General features: G+C 44.6%; 1 pseudogene; it reads right to left on the bottom strand.

Moving 5' to 3' along the window:
- Positions 1-3187: 3187 nt before the first annotated feature.
- LOC136545912 (uncharacterized) lies at positions 3188-22439 on the bottom strand (annotated as a pseudogene).
- Positions 22440-23585: the final 1146 nt, after the last annotated feature.

Raw genomic sequence — 23585 nt, 5'->3', positions numbered from 1 at the left:
CCCCCTCCCCCCTCTTAGGCGTCATGGTCCCTTACAGAGAAGACACATAAAGCAAACATATGAGCTGCATCCTAATACATCCAACAGCCATGTAGACATCATTGGCACAGAAATGTGGCCTCAGATATGTTACAAGTTCAAAATACCATAAGGACTCACTGGTGGCACTGGAGCATATGAAATAGAAATGTAGAATCAAGCAAGCACCGGACAGAAAAAATAGTTTAAGGCAGAAGCAAAGGGCCTATATGTTTGCCTAGATAGATAGGTATAATCAAGCAAGCACTTGACAATTAACAGGCCTAGCACATAGGCATTTACAGTAAGAACATTGAGCATATGCAGAAAACCAAGACACCAGTAGAAAACCAACCAGTGCCACCTCCTAGTTATTTTCATCATCATTGGCCTAACCAGATATGCAATGCTACAATGTTTCTTGTATACCTCATGTTCAAGCAAGGACCAAAACAGTGAAGCGAACAGGAAAAGGCGAGAAAGGAGACCTGTGGATCATATTTGTCGCCTCTGTCGTGGCACGCAATGGACATGGACACCAATGACGCCGCACTCCATCGGGAAGACCCGCCGCCTAGCCTCCAAAAGGATGCTTGAGCCACCACAGCACACCGGGGATCCTCCATTGCCGCCACCGCAAGTCCAGCAAGCACAGATTTGTTTCCACTTGTAGGGGATACATCCAATATATCAACCTGTCCACACAAAGAACATATACTACTATTAGGACTCTAAAGACATGTCAACACAACCAGGCGTCTAGCGCAATGGTGAAGACAGTCTATTCCTTGATCTGGGTCCGGGTTCGACTCCCATGTCTCATGGTATTTTTGAGTTTGAATTTATTAAACCCCGACGACAACAAGTGACACGCAAGTCATCGGGTCCCACAGGTTGGATGGAGATGGAGAAAGATCCCACGGGTACACGTGACACATAAGCCATCGGGTCCCAAAGGTCAGATGGTCCCATAGGTACACGTGACACGCAAACCATCGGGTCCCACAGGTCGGATGGAGATGGAGAACGGTTCCACAGGTACACGTGACACGTAAGCGTCGGGTCCCACTGGTCGGATGGAGAAGGGTCCCGTAGGTACATATCGGATGGAGAAAGGGCTGAGCGGAGACTTTTATGACGAATTGCAAGCGTCACGGATGTGTAACTGCAGGTCCCACAGATACACGTCGAATGGAGAATGATCCCACAGGTGCACGTCGGATGGAGAAAGGACCGAGCGGGAGACTTTATGACGAATTGCAAGCGTCACGGATGAATAACTGTAGGTCCCATAGTCACATGTCGGATGGAGAAAAGACAATGTAGAGATTTATGACGAAGTGTCATTCATTACAGATCGAAAACTTCATCACAGATGTGTAATTAGTTCAATGACGAAGCTCTGGTCGTCACAGTTCTAAAGAGGACCGTCACAGATGAGTCGCGCAAGTGATCTGTGATGAAACCATGTGCTCTTCCATGACGTTTCTTGTGACGATATCAGATTTTGTCATAGATAGCGAGGGTTGGAGGATCATCACCATTGATCTATGACGAAACGTAAATATTCGTCATAAAAAGCAATGTTCTATGACAGTTTCGGATTCGTCATTAAGATCTTTGTCATAGAAGTGGATATTTCTAGTAGTGTAGGGTTAGGCCTAGTGTTTAGTGAGATTTGCACACCTCTTACCACTTGGTACTTGCGCGCACTATTGTTGTACTCGACGGAGCTTGTAAGTCTTGCAAGACCACACCAACCACGATTGTGGTGTGACCTGCCACCGTGTACAAAGGGAACAAGGTCTGCGGCGTTTCGGCTGGAAGCTTGATAGTAAAGACGGCGGGGAGTGGTCCGGGAGAAGCTTGCCGGAAGGCACACCGGAGACCCGCTTACGCATGGGGAAGGCCCGGGGCAATCCACGGAGTTACCCGACAGGGAGCTTGGCCCTTACGAGAGATTCCTTGCGAGGGGCTCCAACGAGGACTAGGGGAAAACTTGAGCGTTTCTTGATACCTCGGTAAAAATACCGAAGTCATCGACAGGAGTTTGCATCTCTATCCTCATCTTTAGTTTCCACATTTATATTGCAATCTTGGTTGTGTGCTTTACCTTTCCTAGCTTAGTTGATAGGCTAGTTGATAGGATTGGAACCTAGGTTGCATAACTCTTTTGCGGTAGAGATAGCAACACACTAGCAAAACCGTAGTTGCACAATTAGATAGCAACAAACTAGCTAAGGTGAAATTATAGGCCATAGTTAGAAGTAGAATTTCAAGTTGTCTAATCCAACCCCCTCTTAGGCGTCACGGTCCTTACAACGACGAAGGGACGGGTTGCCAAAGGTCAGCAACGTTGAGCTCTAGGTTGATGCCAATGGCGACCACCGCTTGGAAACTCAGATGGGGAGGGGGCGAGGGGCATTACTGATGCTGAGCTATGTCAAGGATGGGTCAAAGTCTTGCTGGGAAGGTCGGGAAGTTGGGTGATTTAGTCAATGTTTTGCGAGATTGAGAGGCCTAAAGTTCAGAAGAGACCACGGTTTCACTCCGGATTAAACCCCCTAACTTTTATGTTGAGTTGCCCAGCTTGGTGTATGAATTTCAATGCGTACACTTGCTTAAACCTCAACAAGATTTTCTTGCATTTCAACTAGCTAGTATAGGTTTCAACTTCTATTTAGACACTTGGTTAAGTTATATACAAGAATTTGGAGAAAATAGGTTAGCCATTTGACAGTTTCTGCTATGTTTAAGGACTCAAGAATCTTGAGGGTTGATTATTTCTCTTTGAGTTAGTTTTAACACCCTTCCAATCAAAATTTTCACATTGGCATTGTTCTAGGTCCAAATATAGGTCTTATACTGCAACTTTCATGTTGTCACATTTTTAAGTGTGTATACAAAATAAAAGGTTAAGCAGCCCTAATCATTGCCAGAAATTAACATTTCATGTATATCAAACTTTTGCACTCTACACCTCCGACTTAAATAATTTGCATATATTTCTTTTTCTAAAAAATTAATTAAACACATTTTAATTTGAGGGTTATGGGGTAGTTCGGCTAGGGTCTCATATTTTATAAGTGAGGACATTTTCAAAAATGTTTTAAATCACCTAGGGCATCATTCTCTTATCAACAAAAACGTCTCCAAAATGTCATAAAAGGGCACATCCGCACATGTATGCATGAATAGTGCTATGCACATGAAATGCATATGCTTAGCCTTAACACCTACACATCACTTGCCTAAAAGTCTGGCGAGTTTTTAGTCATGCTTCCTCGTCCTTGAGTCATACAGCCTGTTCGCTTGTTGGTTTCAGCCAGCCCAAACCAGCCAGCCAACAGTGTTTTCCTCTCACAATAAACCAGCATCAGCCAGCCCAAACCAACCAGCGAACAGGCCGATAGTGTTTCAGCACCTATTGTCTATCCACAGAGGATACATACTTGCTGACATAGACATCTACAGTATCTTACTAAACAGGTCAAGCAGATGGAGAAACATAGAGCAAACTATCCTTGCTGTGTTGCATAGTGCCAGAAAAATAAGTACAGAACAGACCAAAACCTTATACACGCAGCAAAATGTAAGCTATATATACACAATTGCAAAACTTCTATTAGCTTGCCGCAATGGTTACTTTATTCATCCTAAACAGGTATGTGCCCATGTGCTCCGGCATCAGTTTGTACCTTGTCCTGTGTGTAAAGTAATACATGGCATCCACCATCAGTCACTGCCACTGCACCTGATTTGGAATCAACAGCAACACAGGAGACTCGTCCACCTGGTTGCACGACTTTGATTAGAACGAACTGACTCGTACCACAAACACATAATTCACTCTAAAACAGATCATAATAGGAAGAAATTATGGTTAACATTGTCAGGCACACTGAATTAATGCCCACAGGTGGAAAAGAGCTCGGAGTAGCTTAGCCATGGTATCCATACCTAATTCCTAGTAAAATCTACTATTTAGCAACCATGTTTCATTATAAATGTGGAACTATATGCGTTAAGTGAATATATATATATATATATATATATATATATATATATATATATATATATAATAATAATAATAATAATAATGATGTTGATATGATTTAATTTGTTCACTCAAGATGAGAATGAAGATGGCCCTCAGTGAATAAGCATGTTTCGACATTACAACATGACATCAAACATCAAGACATGGTAATGTATCACTTACGGTTGAAACACTGTGTACCAGTCACTTTTCTCCCAGAAGACAATTCCCACAAATACAGCAGACCAGCATGTGTCCCAGCATATCCATAGTTACCGCAAGCATCTAAAGCAGTAACTCTGAAAAACAAAAACAAAAAATACATCTGACAAACTGCCAAAAATTCAACTGAGAACCTGAGTATTTCAAGCATATCTTTAACGATGAGGAGCGTTAAGGTAGCAAACTAATCAAACTTCATACATTAGTTTCCTCATATAAAAATCTAAATGTAACTCTCTTAAGAATTGCATCCTATATTACAATGTTAACAATAGCCCCAGCATGGCAGTTTCCACTTTCAGTCTCTATATATGAAGATGAAATAGTCCGAGGGATAGCCAGCATGGACAGTGAGATGACAGTCAAGGTGATATGGATTGGTTTCTTGATTGTAATAAACATTTGTCGGGGTGGTCAGATGGTGAGGTCTTGGAGCGGAATAGCCCTATTGAAAGAGGGCACTGGATTTTGGAGAGGACATACATGATGTAGATGGGATACTCTTTTTTCTCGAACACGCAGGAGAGCTGCGTATCATTATATTAAGAAGAAAAGGGGGCAACACAACCACAAACATAAACACCAACACACACTACACACGCCACTCTAATATTTTGTGATTACAAGCGCGCCTGTTAGAACTGAGACAAGCGACCGACACCCCCAGACACCAACCTACTACTCTTCATGAGCCGGACCAGTCAAAGAAGAGAGGCTCCGCGCGCCTGCTATCTCCCAAAGACGCTGTTCATCACTAGTGACGCTGAGAGCTCTTGGCATACTAGGAGTCGCTCCCTCGAATACACAAGCATTGCGATGTGTCCAGATAATCCAAGCCCCTAGCACGACCAGGGAATTAAATCCCTTCTTTTGGTGTTCTGGAATTATGCGCCATGATGATACTCTAGGGGCTCATTTGGAAACCTCAACCCCAGTGGGGATCCCAGACTACTCCCTAGATGGGAGACCCACAAAGCCAGCTCCCCTTGCTAGATGACCACTCGGAAACCCATGCAAGAAGGATTTAGTGCCCCAATTCCCTTGAGGCTGTATTAGGCCGATGAATGTTGAGTAGTCTTTGAGGCTGTATTAGGTGAATGAACCTCGTGCAATTACTTTTGATTTTTGAGTTTCATAACTCTCTTGAGCTCACTGCCCCAGGGTGTTAGGTCAGGATCCTTGGTCATGTTCTGATCGTGTCCTTTTTGCTCCAGCCCATGGAGCTTTTGTGGTTTTGTGTTTGGGGGGTGTGTGGGAGGTGGCCCCTCTTGAGTTGGGTTATGTTACTCGACTCTTTGTACTTCTCTCTCTGAATGAAATGACACGTAGCTCTCCTACGTCATTCGAGAAAAAAAGTTGCAGAACTCTCTTCATTGTTATGATTGATTTTGACTAATAAGTTTTAGTAGCAGGGACTCCTATCCATTTCGTTTCTAAATGGTCCCAGGAAAATATTCCCTACAGGGATTGCCTTCCCTGGGTTCTGAGGGGTCACTGAAAAGCCAAAAACCCCTTCAGGGATCCTCTGCCCATGGTCCCTTTCCCTATGATTCCAAGCAATTCCCTGTTGCTCCTCCCAGACGCGCTAGGTTCCCACATAAACCATGTGGTAGAGCTTCTCGTCGCTCCATCTCCAGGAGACGGCGGCACAGAACAAGAACGTGGCCAGGTCAAGGTCGATGGCGGCGAATCGAGCTCCTCACATCGATCGGGGTCGGACCACCAGCGAATCATGCTCCTCCATGAATCTAGTCGGCTGGCTATGAATCAGTAGACAAGGGCGGCAAGGGAGGGAGAAGGGCGGCAGGTAGCGGAGCGGAGCAGAGTACTGGGGAGCATGGGGGACAGGCTTTTTCCACTCCCCACCTGCAGTGCAAAACCGGAGTGCTTCACGCGCGGAGCAGGCGGGTGCAGCGGCATTTTGCTGCATTGTACCGAATCTCGCAGAGTGGAGCGGAGCAGAGCACTGCCAAAACTGGCCCTTAACAAACCTGAAGCTAACATAATATCTAAGCAATTAAGAAAAGGAAAAGGGGTGGTTTCAGTGGATGGTTTTGCCTTGCTGGGTCCACATGTCATGTGGTCCCTTATATCTCAAAATAACTCGTAGCTTTTTTCATATGAAATCAAATGAAGACAGACATTATATCAAAATTAGAGGGCTCGACACGATCTACAAGTTCGTAGTGGACAACTATTTTATTTGAGATCATTAGAAGACCAAATAATTGTTTTAATTTATCAGATTTTGAGTTCAAATTTTTGAATTTTTCGAATGACTTCAGATATTAACATTGTCTGTACCAAAGCTGTAGCTCATAATGTGATCCATAAATATTTAGTTGACAACATTTTTATTTGAGATAGTTTAGAGGCTCAAATATCGTTTCAAGTTACTGGATTTGAAATTCAAAATTTTAATTTTAATTTTTCAAATGACTTCAAATGTTGACATTGTCTATACCAAATTTGCAGCCCTTAATGTGATCTATAAAATTGTAGTTGACAAGTTGTTTATCTTGAGATAGTTTAGAGGATCAAATATTCGTTTAAGTTATCAGATTTTGAAATTCATTTTTTTGTTTTGTAAATGATTTCAGATGTTGACATTGTCTATATCAAACTTGTAGCCCTTGATGAGATCTATAAATTTGTAGCTGACAACTTTTTTTACTTGAGATAGTTTGGAGGCTCAAATATTTGTTTTAAATTATCATATTTTGCAATTCAATTTTTGGAATTTTTTAATGACCTCAGATGGAGAAACATTCTGCACCAAAGCATTGCTTAGAGAGATCTAAAACTTTCCCATTGAATTTTTTCATTTAAGATCATGTGATTTATTGAGTTGCATGCATCAACCAGTTCAACCCAAAAGCTTAAGCTTACGAGGAAGATGGGCAATTCACTTTATATTCCAACACTCCTCCACATGACTCAAAAGCTTAAGCTTATGGGAAGATGGGCAATTCACTTTATATTCGAACACTCCCCCTCACGTGGAGGCTCCCTCAGGCCCAGACGCGGAATAGGAGCGGACAACAATTATTTTATTTCATTGTGCCTACCAGAATTCGAAATAGAGACCTCTGGCTTTGATATCATATTGAGTTGCATCCACCGACCAATTCAACCCAAAAGCTTAAGCTAATGGGAAGAGGTGAGCAACTCACTTATATACTCCAACACTCCCCCTCACGTGAAGGCTCCCTTGGGCCTTAGACATGGAATAGGAGCGGATAACAATTATTTATTTAATTGTGCCTGCCAGAATTCAAACTCAAGACCTCTAGCTTTGATACCATATTGAATTGCGTGCACTAACCAGTTCAACCCAAAAGCTTAAGCTTACGAGGAAGATGGTGTTGTAGACTCTTTCATTAGAAAGCAGTACACTAAAAGAAGAAAGCGACGCCAGCAACCACCGGTGGCTAACTCTGGGCTGCTGCTGCAAGTTAGGAGCAAGAGACTAGGAATAGGAGATTTGGTCAGCAGGTTGTTAGTGCATGTTAGTGCACAGTCGACCAAGTTAGGATCTCGAGAGTAGGAATAGGAGATTTGGTCAGAAGGCCAGCCATTAGGGGGATACAACTAAGGGCCAGCTGATTGAGAGGGATAAGCAAAAGCAGAGTTTTGTCATTCAGAGCCTCCCAGGGAGGGCGAACTAGCTCTGCTGCTGCCATTGTTTAGGTTTAGCCATTGTTGAATAATCCTCATATCCACAATAAACCATTCAGTTCCCTAGCCATATCATCCTGGTATTAGACAGCTAATCCTCTGCAATGGGTGACTCCTCGCCGGCCGATCTCATGGCCGCCATGAACGCCATCGGTCCGATCTCTCCTCCATCAAGAACGAGGTCACGACGGTCAAGGGGGATCAGAGCCGCCTCTCGGTGGCCGTCAACCACCTACGGTCCAAGAAGATGACCTCCGGCACCTCCAACCACAACAAGGCGCCTAAAAAACTAGAGACCCCCAACCCGCCACTGCGCAAGCCGCCGACGCACAAACTCTGCTTCTCGCGCTACAGCGGCGGAGCAGTTTTTCCGCACCCACCGTACACCAGACGAGGAACGTGTCTGGTACGCGTCCTTCTACATGGAGGGCACTGCCCAAGATTGGTATTACCGCCTTGGGGGAAAACCGCGGTGCGCCCACCTGGCTGGACTTCGTCGACAAGGTCTAGCGCACGTTCAGGCCCCCCCCCAATGCGCAGCAATCCCCTCAGCACCCACATGAAGTTGCGCCGCACAGGCACAATGGAGGAGTACAAGGCACAAATCCTTCCCCTGCTCACCCACTGCCGCAATCTCGACGAATGGGACCAGATCGACACATTCACGGGCAGCCTGCGCATCCCTCTGCAGACGGACGTCGAACTGCAATGCCCGCAGTCCCTCGACAACGCCTTGGGGCTCGCCAGGGCCTTCGAGCACCGCCTGGAACTGGACGATGATGACGACGACGACCCTGCTGCCTCCTCTGTGCCGCGTGTCCTGCCTCGCACCAACCCGGCGGCCCAACCACGCCCCCCTGCGGCCATTTCTGAGCCGCACACACCACCTCTGGCGCCGTCCAGACGCCGCCAGCACCCACCAAAGGCGCGCCACCGCCTCCCGGTGCCCGATACAAGCGCCTAACACCACAGGAGATGGCACAACGTCGCACTGACGGCCTCTGCTTCAACTGCCCGAAGAAGTTCACCAAGGATCACCACAAATCCTGCACAATAAAGGGCATCGACCTCATGGAGTTAGCGGAAGACGCTCCAATGGACGACACTCCGGCGACACTCTGGCGACCAATGACACCTCCGACAACGAGGACGTGGAAATATCCCTCCACGCCCTTACTGGTGTCACCACGGCGGACACGATGCTCATGGACACCACCATCAAGGGTGCCTCACTGCGCGCCTTGGTGGATTGCGGCTCCACGCACTCCTTCATCGGTTGCGACACCGCTCGCTGTCTTGGCCTCACGCCAGCGTCACGGCCGAGACTCATTGTGGGTGTCGCCAATGAGGACCATGTTCCCTTCGATGGGGTCTGCAGCAGCGTGGAGGTCACCGCCGGGGGTGAGGGTTTCTCCATGGACCTCTTCGACCTGCCCCTCGCCGATTACGAGCTAGTGTTGGGCTAGTCTGTCACTGGCTCAAGTCTTTGGGCCCCATCCTATGGGATTTCGATGACCAGACTATGGCCTTCTAGCACCAGAACCACCGCGCTCAGTGGACTGGCATTGGCGTGACGCGTGGTCCCATCCTCCATGCCATGGATCGCCTGGACCTACTGCAACCGCTCCTCGCCAAGTTCAGAGACTTCTTCGAACACCCCGTCGTCCCCGCCGCCACCCCGACCTATCTCGGCGGAGGGCGTGGCCATGGACCCGGCCAAAGTCGACATGGTGCAATCATGGCCAACACCACGAACCCTCCGTGCTCTGCGTGGCTTCCTCGGCCTCACAGGCTACTACCGGTGCTTCATCAACAACTACGGCGTCATTGCCACGCCGTTGACTGCCCTCCTCAAGCGCGACATGTTCCGATGGACAGACGCGGCGACAACTGCATTCGAGGCCCTCAAGGCTGTCTTCCACGTGGTATTCCTAAAGAAGTTCCATGGTGGGCCCCAGCTGACATCGTTCCACTGCCAACAGTGATCCACGGCCATGCTGTTCCATAAACAAGTCACATTGCTCGGGCTCGTCTCAACCATGGTGTGTGGGAAATCCTGGTGCAATGCCTTGGCCAGAGCCCTGCTAATTCCACCTAGGAGCTGCTGGAAGAATTCACAACCACTTATCCCAAATTACAGCTCGAGGACGAGCTGTTTCGAAAGGAGGGTGGAAGTGTTGTGGACTCTTTCATTGGAAAGCGGTACACTAAAAGAAGGCGCCAACAACCACCAGTGTCTAATTCTGGGCTGCTGCTAAGTTAGGAGCTGGAGACTAGGAATAGGAGATTTGGTCAGCAGGTTGTTAGTGCATGTTAGTGCACAGCCGGCCAAGTTAGGATCTGGGGAGTACGAATAGGAGATTTGGTCATTGTGAGTGCATGTTAGTGCACAGCCGGCCATTAGGGGGATATAACTAAGGGCCAGCTGATTGAGAGGGATAAGCAGAAGGAGACCAGGGAAGGCGAACTGGCTCTGCTGCTGCCATTGTTGAATAATCCTCAGATCCTGAATAAACCATCCAGTTCCCTAGCCATATCAGATGGGCAATTCACTTTATATTCTAACATAATTGTCTTCATTTAATTTTTTTTAATGGGCTTCTAGATGATCTCTAATAAAATAATTGTCAACTACAAAATAGTAGATCGCAGTCAAACTCTACAGTTTTGATATAAGGTTTATCTTCATTTGATTTCATAAGAAAAATTTATGAATTGTGTTGATATAAGATATCACCTGATATATGGGCCCAACAAGGCAAAACCACTCAATGTAATCACCTAAGTGGTAGATCAAACGATTTTGGATAGATAGGGGGATAGTATATCTAGTTTGTAGGTCAGGGAATGAAGTAGACACTTCTAAACATCAGGGTGAAGCTTGACACACTGCTAAACGTTGGGGGGGAGGGGGGGGGGGGTGCATATAGACTTTTTTTTCTTAAATATAAGTGATAAAGGTTTAGCTCTAGGCCAACCGCTGAAATATTGTTGCTTGCTACAGCAGCACATCGATACAGGTACCACACCTGGTCAGCACTCATAACACTAGTACACAGATTTTGAGGAATCAGATTGTCCATCATGGTGGCTGATAAGTTGGCCAGGCCATGTTATGCACGAACATCATGACCCGTTATAGCAAGTTGTCAGGAGTAAGCTAGCAAGTTGAGAAAACCTACTGAAACTGAAAGCCACCTTTTGAGAATTCAGTGTTGCTTAATTAGAATTGTTGATAATCTCTTTAGATAAATATACAGTTCTGTGAGATGCAATTGTAAGTCTATACTTCTTAATACTTATGGCAACATGCCAACATGTGTACTTCTGTGAAATTTACTTAAAAAATTTTTAAGGTATCATATATTCAAACCCATTAACAAAAATGAGAGCAATTCTCAGCATGTGGTTTTTTTCTGAAAAATCAATGTATGGCATGACAGTACATGGAGAAGCGACTGTACCTTGTATCCAAAACATTTCCCATAAAAACTCTCTTCTTCGCTAGCAGAGCTAGCCTCCATCGGGCATTGTTTTCCTTGGCTCGAAGATCATGTTGATACTCAGCCACAGAAGCAGAAGAAATCAGTACCCAAACTGCTATATCTTCTCTTGGTGGCATCATAAAGTTCTCCCTGTCATTTTTTCTGGACAAGTCACTGACTGTGATCTCTTGTAGCTTTTTATCTATGTCATCAACTGGAGCATGAATAATATCCTCCTGCAGACTACAGAAGCCAACTGGCAGAATCTGGAAGACTGTGTTTCCTGGAGCTGCAAAAGTTGCCAATAGTGTGCGCTTGGAGATGTCCCTAAGAAAATTATTTAATTTCAAATCATGTCTCTTATATGAAGCCGATTATCAAAAAGAAGCATGTTTAAAGGCTAATTGAAACTCATAGAGTACAGGTCAACTCAACTTGTCAACATGCACAAATGAACACATGGTTATATTGTTATGGCGTGATGTTGTTAACATGATTCACTTCATAGCAGAGTCAAGCATCATTGTAGCATTTTTGCGCACCATCTTTCAAGCTTGTTAATACTTAACACAAAGTAAGAAGAGCAGACAAGCGAACCCTTCACTATGCAATATGAATTGTAAGTGCATTGGTCTTTTCAGAAACCAGAATATTAATTTCACTTTGAGAATGTACTGAGAGCCTGAGTACTCGAACGTAATTTCAACCACATTGTGATCCGCAGTCAGATGGGTCAGTAGGGTTAGATCCAATATCCCAATCCCCTTCTATCCCTGAGTAGGGTTAGGGTTGGGGATAAGTAAAGGAGATGTACCATTAAAGGAAGCAAGAAGAAATAGACCCAATATCCCAAATCCCCTTCTATCCCTGCCCTTGTGGTCTAACTGCCACCTGACGGCTGGCTGATGTCCAGCAGCTTGCATTCTGATTCGTGTTCAACTTTGCGTTCAAAAAAAAAAGATTCGTGTTCAACTGTTCATAATGCACATCTTCCATTTTCCTCCTCTTTCTCAATTTTTGCTGGGTGCAGGCCCAAGGCCTGGAGGTAGGGCATTCACCCTTGAGCAGCCGCCTGTCAATGCTGCCATCAAGTGTCAGACTGATTGGGAGGGAACAACTGGAGACTAATTTTCTCATTCCTTAATACATAAGGAATACATATAAAACTCTTGCTTTGGGAAAATACCTCCCCCGGTGGGTGTTGCACTAAGACAAAATAAGTCGTTCACAAGAAAACCCCCCAAACCCCAACTACCAGGACGTACCACTGACTGCCAGGAGGCACCTGCAGACACGTATTTTGCTGTAACAGTCAATAGACCACATATTTCTCATAGTGGTGAGGGGGATTTTTTTTTTAACCTAGCCCGTGGGGAGTCGAACCCAGGCCTGCTGGGTGCTACTAATTCACTACAACCACTAGGCTGCAGCCTGCAGACCCGTTTGCATCTCATCTCTATTCTCCATATACATAATACATCACATATCTATCTCTATATACATGATACATGGACAACTTGACCACTAACATTTTTTTCCTTCAACAATGAATCCCTAAAAATACACAGCTAACTAGATGCAGGTTATAGTAATCGTCTAGCTAGTTCTTGCATTGCTGCTGGAACCACACACATAATAAGTATGTTCTGATCTATTCGTTAATATGTTGCTAGTTCCTCCCATTTATGAAGCATATCTTATATTTCTGAAGCATATACTATATTCTCCCATTTGATCAACTTACTTGTGTATTGACTCGGAATTTCAGACATAATATAACTGGTCTCAAAACTGTTTACATGATAACATATATGGGACCGAGCTATGAATATTTTAGCCTTTTAGCATCTCAGAGCAAAAAAAAAGGCACAATTTTAGTAAAAATTGCTGTTGTTAATTACTCCCTCCATTCTAAATTATAAGTCGTTCCCAGAACGAAGAACGACTTATAATTTAGAATGGAGGGAGTAACTTTTAGTGTCACCATTTTCTTGCTCATCCAGTTTCTGTAAATGATATGCGAACAGTGACAAAACAAAGAATAACATCCCTAATTTCTTCTACTCCAAACTAGCTTCTGTGCCACATGAATGCAGCAAAATCTCTTCTACTCCACTTTCGCATTTCTTTACCAAGCACTGCCAAAAAGAAATTGAAATACAATGCAAGCAAATCCATCCATTTAAGAAACAGAACAGAAAAAGACATTTCCATTTCTTTTAATGATCGGATGGGTGGGAATGATGGTAAGGATGGCAGCGGATCGGGTTCAGGGCGGATATCCGCGGGTTTCGGGTTCGGTTTCAGGGCCTGATTTTTTCCCACGGTTTTTTTCGGGTTCGGATACCCGAAATGCTGCGGTTTTGGTGCGGATCTTTAATTCCACCCACAAAGCTCCATCGGGCCCCGTAAGATTCAGCCCACTAGTAGCCCAACTAGCAACCCTAGGTATATAAGATCCCTCAGCCCTCTCTCGCACCCCAAGTTTTGAAAGTCGACGACTACGACGCGCCTAGTCGCTAGGCTACGGCCCGGCGCCTGGACTAGGGGGGTAGTCGCCCCTCAAGTCGACGGGAGCGCCTAGGCGGCGCTAGGCGGCGCCTCCGCGCGACTCGGCGGCGCCCAGAAGCCCTAGGCGGTGCGGAATCGACTCGAGTCGGCCCGGGTTTCCCAGCGCGCGCAAAATATTATGTGGCGGCCGGCGAACGCGCGCGCGGGAAAGGTTGGCGCCGGGGGGAAATTGCCACGCGGGCGCGACGGATAAGGCCGCGTATGGGTACCGAAGCCGCGCGACGCTATTACCGCTGCCAGGCGACGCTCCTCTCCGCCGGGAAGTAGCTTCCGCCGGCGCCGACGCTCCTCCCCGCCCGCCAGTCCGTTCCGACCTCGTCCTCCTCCACTCCTCCCCGGTCTCCGCCCAGCTCGTCCTCCTCCCCGCATCGAAGCCTCGAAGGGCCTCCCCGCCAGGCCAACTCCCCGCCGCCCAGTACCCTCCCCGGCGGTCATCTCCCTCAGGCAGAGCCCCAACCCCTAAGGCCGACGCCCGAAGCCGAAGGTATGTCCTCCCCTGCTCTGCTCTGCTCCCTTGAACTGCTCTGCTCTGTTTCCCTGCTGCTCTCCTCTCCTCTGTTTCTGAAATCTGAAGTATGAATCTGTGAATTGCTGTAGTACTGCATGTATATATCATTATATCTGATTGCTTGTTCTGAAATCTGATTGCATAGTTCTGAAACTCAGATTGGTTGATTGCTACAGCCTACAGGACCTAAGGTATGTCTATCTAAATTATTCATGATTTCTGCTATATAAATATATATATTATGCTATATATATTATATATTATACTAAATTGGCAAAACGCCTAGCATCGCCTAGGCTAGCCTAGGCTGGACTAGTCGCTAGGCTAGGGGTCATCGCCTAGATTTCGCCTAGCGCCTAGAAAAACTTGGCTCGCACCCACCCAGCGCCGCACGCCGCACCCAACCACGCACCTCTCTGCTTCTCTCTCTCTCGGTCCTCAGGCCAGCACTTGCGGCTCGTCCTCAGGCCCTCGCGTTCAGCGCCCAGTGCCCAGTCACAGCAAGCAGAGGAGCAAGGGCCGGCGCGCCCTAGCCGGAGCAGGTGCCACCCCACGCTTCCCGCAAGCGGCGGCAGCGGGCCGCGCGGCGCCCCCCCCAGGCCCCAGCCGCAGGCCCGCAGGCGGCGGCGAGGACCGCGCGGCGCCCCCAAAGCCCCAAGCCGCAGACGCGCAGGCGGCGGCGGCGTGGTGCTCCCCAGGCAGCGGCTCATCGCATTGGGCCAGGCGGCCAGCACATCCTCACGGATTCTCGGCTCAATGTTTCGGGTTTTTGATAATCCGTTGGGTTTCGAGGATCCGCGGGCTTCGGTTTCGGGGATGGATTTCCGCCCAAATTGGTGTTCGGGGCGGATTCGGGTTTTCAGTTCGGGTTTCGGTTTTGGGTGCCCTAGAGACTCCACCCAATCCGAACCCGCCCCTGTTGCCATCCTTAAATGATGGAGAGATGTCCCAGACCATTGTAACTGAAGCTGTCTCTATGATGGTAGATAGAGTGATTGACCCCACTTATATGCGTATTAATGACAACACCTCCATGCACCCCATCATTGGACTTAAACAGAGGACATTATATTTGACTTAATCTATGAACCTTCTAGATATTGGGCCTGAACAAACTTAAGATAGGACTCTTCTGTGTGCTGCAACACTAATTCTAGAAAATTCTATGCCAAATTGACACGGGAAGACATCTTGCATGAGAGAGGGCTCAGATCATTTCTTGTATTCTCTCCCCACCACATTGTAATTTATATGACAAGCATTTGGATATAACTGGCATGAAGCATTCGAGATGCACTGACCAAATCCCTAACAAAGATAACTACCACATCAACAGTGACTGCAATAATTCCCTTTGGCACTGCACAATACACAAGTGACAAAACTGAGATACTAGAGCATACCACAAACAAAAGCCACCTTCGCCATCATGGCCAATAATGAGAGATGTGCTTTTTGGCATCCTTCGAAGCTCCAGTACAGGACCCATGTTACCCAAACTAGGAATCACATACTGCTCAGATATCTCACTGTGAACACAAAAAAAGGAATAGATTACACCCATCAAGAGTTAGTATGGATATCTAAATCAAGTTTAAGGGGAACTCCTGCAGTAAATATGATTCAAAATCATGATGGTAATGCCAAAGCAAAAGGAAGTACAACCATGGACATGGACACATGGTGCATGATTAATGCATCACAGAAATACTGAGACACTTGAAAAACGTTAAACAATGTGCTTAGCATGTGTTCATTAGAAAGACTAGGACATCCACAAGACAACCAAATAGGTACTCAGAGCAGAACTGTTTTTTCCCAGACTTCTTCAATTTGCACTCTAAATGAAATAGCTTTCGATATATCCTGCTATAGCTTTTATAGCTTCCGAAGGAGGCTACCGCTAAATGTCATAGCCCGCAATTTAAAACCATGAACCCAACAGATCATTAGAAACTCTTATCTTTTATTTAATACCAATACTTTTTCATAAGACATGATTTATTGACAAATTTGAGTGCATCAAGTGAGTGGTGTGTCCGAAGTCTTGGCTAATGTAAGGTTCTGATTTCTATTGCACAGGGAATGTATTCTAATTTTCTTCATTTCAAACATATAAATAGATTGCTATAATATTTCCAATAGAGCACAACCATTCAATCCAACCTTTTAACATGAAAAGTAGATGATTACTAGAATATTGTACTTTGCACATAGTAAAATTGTAATTTAAAAAAAGAGGTATTAAAACATGAGATGGAAAGGGACACATATAATGTTGATACTACAGAAAATATGTACCTCCACCCATCGACCATTTCCCAGATATGCAAGTTTCTGCTATCTTCAGTAGCTACAATGTAATTTGGTTCAAATACCAGAATGCACGACACTGTCCCATAAGGCATCAAATTGGTTACAAGTGAAACATAACCCAAGTTAACAGATACAATTTTTAAAGAATTATCTTCGCATCGGCCCAAGTTGCACACTGAGCACAAGCAATCAATGTTTTGTATCCTGTCAATAAGAATATTTAATCAGCACCAGCATAAGGTATACTCCCTTCCGTCCACAAAAGGATGCAACTACAGGATTTGTGCAAGTCAAACTAGATTAATTAACTTTGACCAAGTTTATAGTTTAAAGTATTAATATTTATTATGTCTTCAACTAGGTTTACTATGAAAATATATTTCATAATTAAATTAATGGTACTTATCTTATATAATAAATGTTTGTACTCTTTTATATAACTTTAGTCAAACTTCAAATCATTTGACTTCTCGAAAAGTGAGAATTGCGTCCTTTTGTGGACCGAGGAAGTATATACAACATTTTCCGGCATGTCACTAAGGGATTATGATTACAACCTGCAAGAAGGTATTCTGATGCTGCTCAGGAGGACCAGAAACTGGCCATCAGGTGTAAAATGCAAACCAGATCTTCCAAACGGAAACTGAAAAGAACAGAAGTGCAAGGAATTTAGTGCAATGTTGCATCACCCGGGGGGGAAAAACTGTGCTCACAGAAAACTCTTACATTTCCTGTTGAAGAATGGTCCAAGGTGGGTAGTACAAGGGGAGTGTAACCAACAAAACATGGTGGCGCATCTTTCTGGTCTTTAGGAGTGATAGTGTAAACATAAAGGAATCTTTGGCAGCTCTCCAAAAGGCCACACAATACATAAATATAGAAGCTGTTATGATTTTTAGCATTTAACATGACAGACAAGACAGGCAATGGGTGCAGGTAGCATCCCACCAGCTCTAGGTGATGATCTGACCTTCTTGCTTGTGTTCTTCTGTATGCAGATACTAAACCATGTGTACTATTGGTCATAGAAAGGGCATTATCTGGTTGGTGATGAAAAACATCATTTTCACCCTTTGGAGATATGTGTTCACAAACATTGCCTTCCCCACATACAGATAGCATCGTGTTCTTATTACCATTTTTACATCCAATTTGACATTCTTCCACTTTGCCAAGCGAATTTCCTTTAGTCTGCTTTAACTCTGTCACCAACAGGACAACCTTTAGTGGTGCTTACTCTTTGTGACCCATCACTAGAATGCATGCCTTTGTCTGATGACTCAAAAGCAACATGTTTGTCAACAAACTCAACATTCTCAGAATGAAAACTAGTATTGTCATCAGATTTTGTACATTTATAGCTTACACTATGGAACCTAATTTTCCTTCTGATCAATTGCTGGCACTTCAGTATGATGTTGTTCATCTCGCATGACCAACAAAGATGATTTTGCCTCACTCACAGGTGGCAAAATCAAAGTTGAACTCACATAACGCTTACCCCACTTTACAACATCATTATGTGCATTAGAATGAACTGGAGCAGGCAAGATATTTGCTAAACACTCCTCATTCCTCGAAACTGCTGAACCATGTCTAACAAAAGCTTGTGCACAAACATCAATTGATCCATTACCAGTGTTCTTGTGGTATGAAACATCCACCGAAACTGATGAGTCGTTTTTTATAACATTTGTAAGCTCCTTAAATTGCTGCTCAGATTGTTTAACATCGCCAATAAACTGGTTGTAGTTTGCAGGGTTGGAACTATCTTCCCCACCGAACTCATCCTCTAGACAAGCAACGAGCGAATCAGACAAAATATATTGTCCATTTTCATGATTATATACCACATCAGGTGCATTTTTGCCATTATGTACACTCGCCTGATACTCAAAAACTTCACTTTTGCCATTTAGCAACTTCAACTTCTCATTAGGTCCCCTAGAGCACACATCCTCAGGATAATGATGATGATTACCTATTGATTTCTTCGTATTGTCACCCAAAATTTGTGCATCATCCTCAAAACTATCTGCAACAACATAACCACTCATCTCATCTAATTTAACCACTGAGTCATCATTTCTGCAGTCATCATTGACAAAGCCATTTTTAACCATGTCATGATGAGATCCCGCATGGTCACACATTCCAGAACTATTTTCATTTGTACCTTCACCCATAATTGTTGGTACAGTTACACCTGTTCAAAACAAGGAATTATTCAGAGCCGTAGCTAACTTACAGAAGAAAAGGATCATCAGTCAGGAGTTACAAAAGTCCAAACTATGTTTTCTGTAGCCTTCTTGCTTGGCTATAGAAAGTTACCCTTATCAAAAGAAAAAGGAATACCATTTTAACTACTCTAATTAATCAAATTTTCCATGAAAGAATATATTTCCACAATAACAAGTCCTCAAACAAAGATATATTTCAACAAGAAAACTAAAATTAGTTACCTTGGCAGCAACTATCAGATGGATTGTAAGCTGAAACTGTTTTCGCCGAAACAGTAGAGGTTTCTTTATTTTTATGCTTGGATTTCTTCCCTTTGTAAGTTTTCATGAGAAGGGGAATAGCTTGGGGAAGCAAAATAGACATCATAGACTTTGCTACTTCCTTCTCAGCTAATTCTATATTAGACTTTTCAGGGCTCGAATAAGAACCAGAAGATAAACCAACTTGTTGAGATGAAACTAGGGAAGGCTCTCCCAAATTATCATCAAGAGAAGTGGATTGTGCATTGTTAGGGACTTCTTCCAGCAATGGAAGGGCACATCTTGAATCAGAGTCATCTTGCAAAAGTGCTCTACCTACAGTATCTCCCTTGAACATTTAAAAACAGAAATCATTAATTCATTATCAAATAATGGCCCAACACAGAAGTAACAGTGTGGCACTACAATCCACGAGTTACACACATGATGATGATTAACCAGCTCACAACTGAACTTTAAGAACTTGCACTAATTTGTTTAACATCCTGACTGTGGTACAGATTAATAATTTTTTTAACAGTGATAACAAGAAAATTTTGTACACAGCCATGTTATTTGTGAAAAGAAATATGCAGGCAATAAAAAGGAGTGTGTTCTCGCCAAAAGGTGGTGAAGTATATTGCCCACGTTTGTAGACAATCTTAAGCTGAGGCGACAACTTCATTAAACAATGCCGGAGGTGCAGTCAGTAAACAAGGCTATGTAACTAATGAAGAAAATAAAGCAAAGCAATATTGTGCATTATTTAAAAAAAAATCTATGGAATTTTATAGCACAATCCCTGATTACTGAAGCTACAAAGAAGTACCCACGTTGTCTCACATGAACAATTTAGCATTAAACAAGTGAAAGGAAGTCCACTAGAGCACACAAGATTCAAAAATTAGATGATAATTACGAACAGGCCAGATAAGCCATGATGTAACTTATTTCTAGTTGACTGACAAAACCATTGCGAGACATATCCATGATTAAACACCAACTACACTTCAAGGGGAAGCGGGGGTTTAAAGAAAGAAGAGCTCAGCTTACTTCGTTTGTATTTTTATGTGTGGATACATTGCACTTATCATCTGAAGTTAACATGTCCGGGCAGTGGACTATCAAGGTATTTTCCACCTGGCTGGGCTCTATACTTCTTTTAGGAGTTCCACTTTCCATGCCTAAGCAAACGGATAGATCTTCAGCCTCAGAAACATCAGATGCATCTTTATTATGAACTAAATGTGCACCAGCCTCCGAAGCGACTTCACAAGGCAGGTTAAGTTCAACTGCTCCAGTTGAATCTACTATAAGCTCACGAAGCAATCTCTGAATAGATGCATTTTTGAACCCAAAAAGCTGCATAGGAGTAGGACAAGAGCAAAACTAAACATGATTATAATTTGGTTATAGTACACAATGTTAACAGAGTGTAGTTACCCGTGTTCAACTTCTATTCAAGAAAATAGTCAAGCTACTGCTTCTTATTGATCACATTTCCGTTTCCTACAGGAATAAAATATTTGGATTCCTGTGATACAATTAGTGTATGTGCCAGGGCTCCTGAGTTTTTGTTCTCGATTGCCTGAATGAAAGTTTCGATCATTATGTGTGCATGCCCCCTCCCTTTCCTTCGGTGAGCAAAAAGCAACTGCTCTTACGCTTGGGGATACATACTTAACTGCTGTGGAGGAGTCAGGGTTAGACTTACAACCACAGCAACCATTAGTAGATTAGTCTCCCTCTTATTTAAGCCTTATAAGTCACCCCAAAAATAGAAGAATAACATAGCGCCTCCATTTTGATGCGGTGTAAAATGTTCAGTAACTAGAACCTTAACTAGTTTAATTACCAACTACAGTATGCCATCTTGGCAGTGGGCATAAAAAAAAGAACCTTGACTTTGACTATTTTGATGGAATGTGAAGTTGTGAAGCAGCTAGAGGTGTGAAACATGCCTCAGCACCATCAATCTTTTGAGGGAAGCTCTTTGTCCTCTGCCAGTTCTTCACTTTAGCCCCAGTCTTTTTCTGGAAGTTCTTCCAAGCGATATCAGGGGTCTGCCCTGTCGCTGAGTCTCCTTCGGTGGATGTAACCTGCAGACTGAGCTTATCAGCACATCATCTATTTCTATAAACATCCGAGCCAAGTTGGTGTGGAAGATTCCTCACCAGGAATATTGGACCCTTGGGCCCCTGTTGGATTTCCATGGCATAGGATATTCCGGTGAAATGGCGGACAGCATGGTAACCCACCGGGTAAGGGTACCGGTCCTTGCCCTTAGAATAAATTACACATCCCGAATTAGCTAAGCATGGATAAACTACCAAAATAAAAATGGCATCACTGTGCACTATGCAGTATGTACCATACTATCTGTAATGGCATTCTATGAAAGTAAAGCGTGAGCATATAGCTGGAATTACTGCAGAGCTACGGTTCAGTTTCAAAATTGCGAATGCGCATCCTAGTTCTTGGCTCCTGCTCGAATCCCCAGACTAAGCTGCAGCACTTTAGCCTAGATTCCCCAAATGGACGCCCAATAACTATTAGGGTCTGTTTGTTTCCGCTCATAAGCGCGTTGGCGGCTGAGGTGCGCGGAAAACGACGCCAAACGATCGGCGGCGCTCGCGCGTTTCACGGCAGAAAACGAACGTGGGTCGGCGATTCCCAAAACGCGGCCTCGGAGCCGCGTTCGCTCAAACGCGAACGCGCGATACGACGTCCCGGAAACAAACAGGCCCTTAATCCCCAGCACGGGCGCCCGCGAGAGAATCCGCATACCGGGAGAGAGAGGCGAACGAGCAACAAGTCGGGTGAGGCAAAGGGGATTTGAACGAGAAGGCGAAACCCTATGCCCTAGTTTGGCGGTTTTACCCTCGAGCAGCTCCAGTATTTGCGCTCCCAGTCGCCGCCGCGGTGGTAGAGCGCCCCCGCTGACACGATCTCGATCACGCGGTCGCCCTCCGCGTCCTCCGCCGCTGCCATCCTTCGCCTTCTCGCCGCCGAGCACGAGGGCCGCAGCGGGGGTGGGCGGAGGGCCGGAAGGGTGGACACTCTCTCTCTCTCTCTCTCTCTCTCTCTCTCTCTCCGAGCGAGCGCGCGCAAGTTGGGCGGCTTGGCGCGCCAAAACGAAACTACTCAAGCATTTCTTTCGTCGACGGACCAAAAAACTAATATGAACTATACTGGGCCAGCGTTGGTCCAGTGGAATATTGGAACCACACGATTTCGTAAGCTCATAAGTATTGGATAATAGAAAATGTAATATTTTGAGAATATTTATATTTGTTTAATTTAATTTATATATAGTGGCCTAATGGGAACGTGGATAACTGCTTCCAACACTCTCCAGGTTAATTTCTCCATCATGTAAATAGAGAGGTCCTCTAAAATCCAGGTGGTAAAAAAGAAAGAGAAATAGAATAATATGCCATCAAAAAATCATGTCAAAACTATATATAGTAAGAAAAAAGATGAAATAGCACTACTAGTGCTGCGGTAAGGCATATGGGAGCATCTTCGAAAATTTTTGACACGATCCACTTCACTAATGCAGAAGCCTTTTTTTTTTAGCTCCATAAATAGCTATCTATCAGTGGAGCTGGAGTCCTTTTACTCAAGGTGATGGACAAGGTGCTCTCGACAACGTGCTCACTTGGTTGTGAAATCAGTGGCCGAATTTTTTACTATTTAGTCCTTTTTTCGAAAGTTTCTTTCAAATAGACCCTTGGCGGAAAGAATTTCAGAAATGGACCCTTGGCTCGGCGCCAGAGTGACTGGCGCCGAGCTCGGCGCCACGGTCAGTGGCGCCGAGGTCCTGGGCACGGAAAAATGGCCTGCCAGGGGCTCGGCGCCAAAGTGACTGGCGCCGAGCTCGGCGCCATAGTGAATGGCGCCGAGACACCTGCATTTAACCCAGCCTGCACTTCCCCGAGCTGAATTTTGGCTAAGTCCCTAAATTTACCGTGAGATGGATATATAAAATTTTGGCTAAGTCCCTAAATTTACCATAAGATGGGCAGCTTAGAATTTGGCTAAGTCTTTAAATTTATCGTAAGATGGACATGCTGAAATTTGTGGGACAGACATATGCAAAAATGGCTAAGTCTGAATTTTTGCTATGACTTGGAGACTAGAATTTTACCATGATTTGGATATTGAGAAATGTGGCTAACTCTAGAGTTTTACACTGACTTGATATTTGAGCACTTAAAACAACATAGAAATACTTAGGATAAAAAATGATCTAGGGAAGGAATCCC

This window comes from Miscanthus floridulus, chromosome 3, assembly GCF_019320115.1.
Source record: "Miscanthus floridulus cultivar M001 chromosome 3, ASM1932011v1, whole genome shotgun sequence".
Classification (NCBI taxonomy): Eukaryota; Viridiplantae; Streptophyta; class Magnoliopsida; order Poales; family Poaceae; genus Miscanthus; species Miscanthus floridulus.
This window is presented reverse-complemented; position numbering and strand designations above follow the sequence as displayed.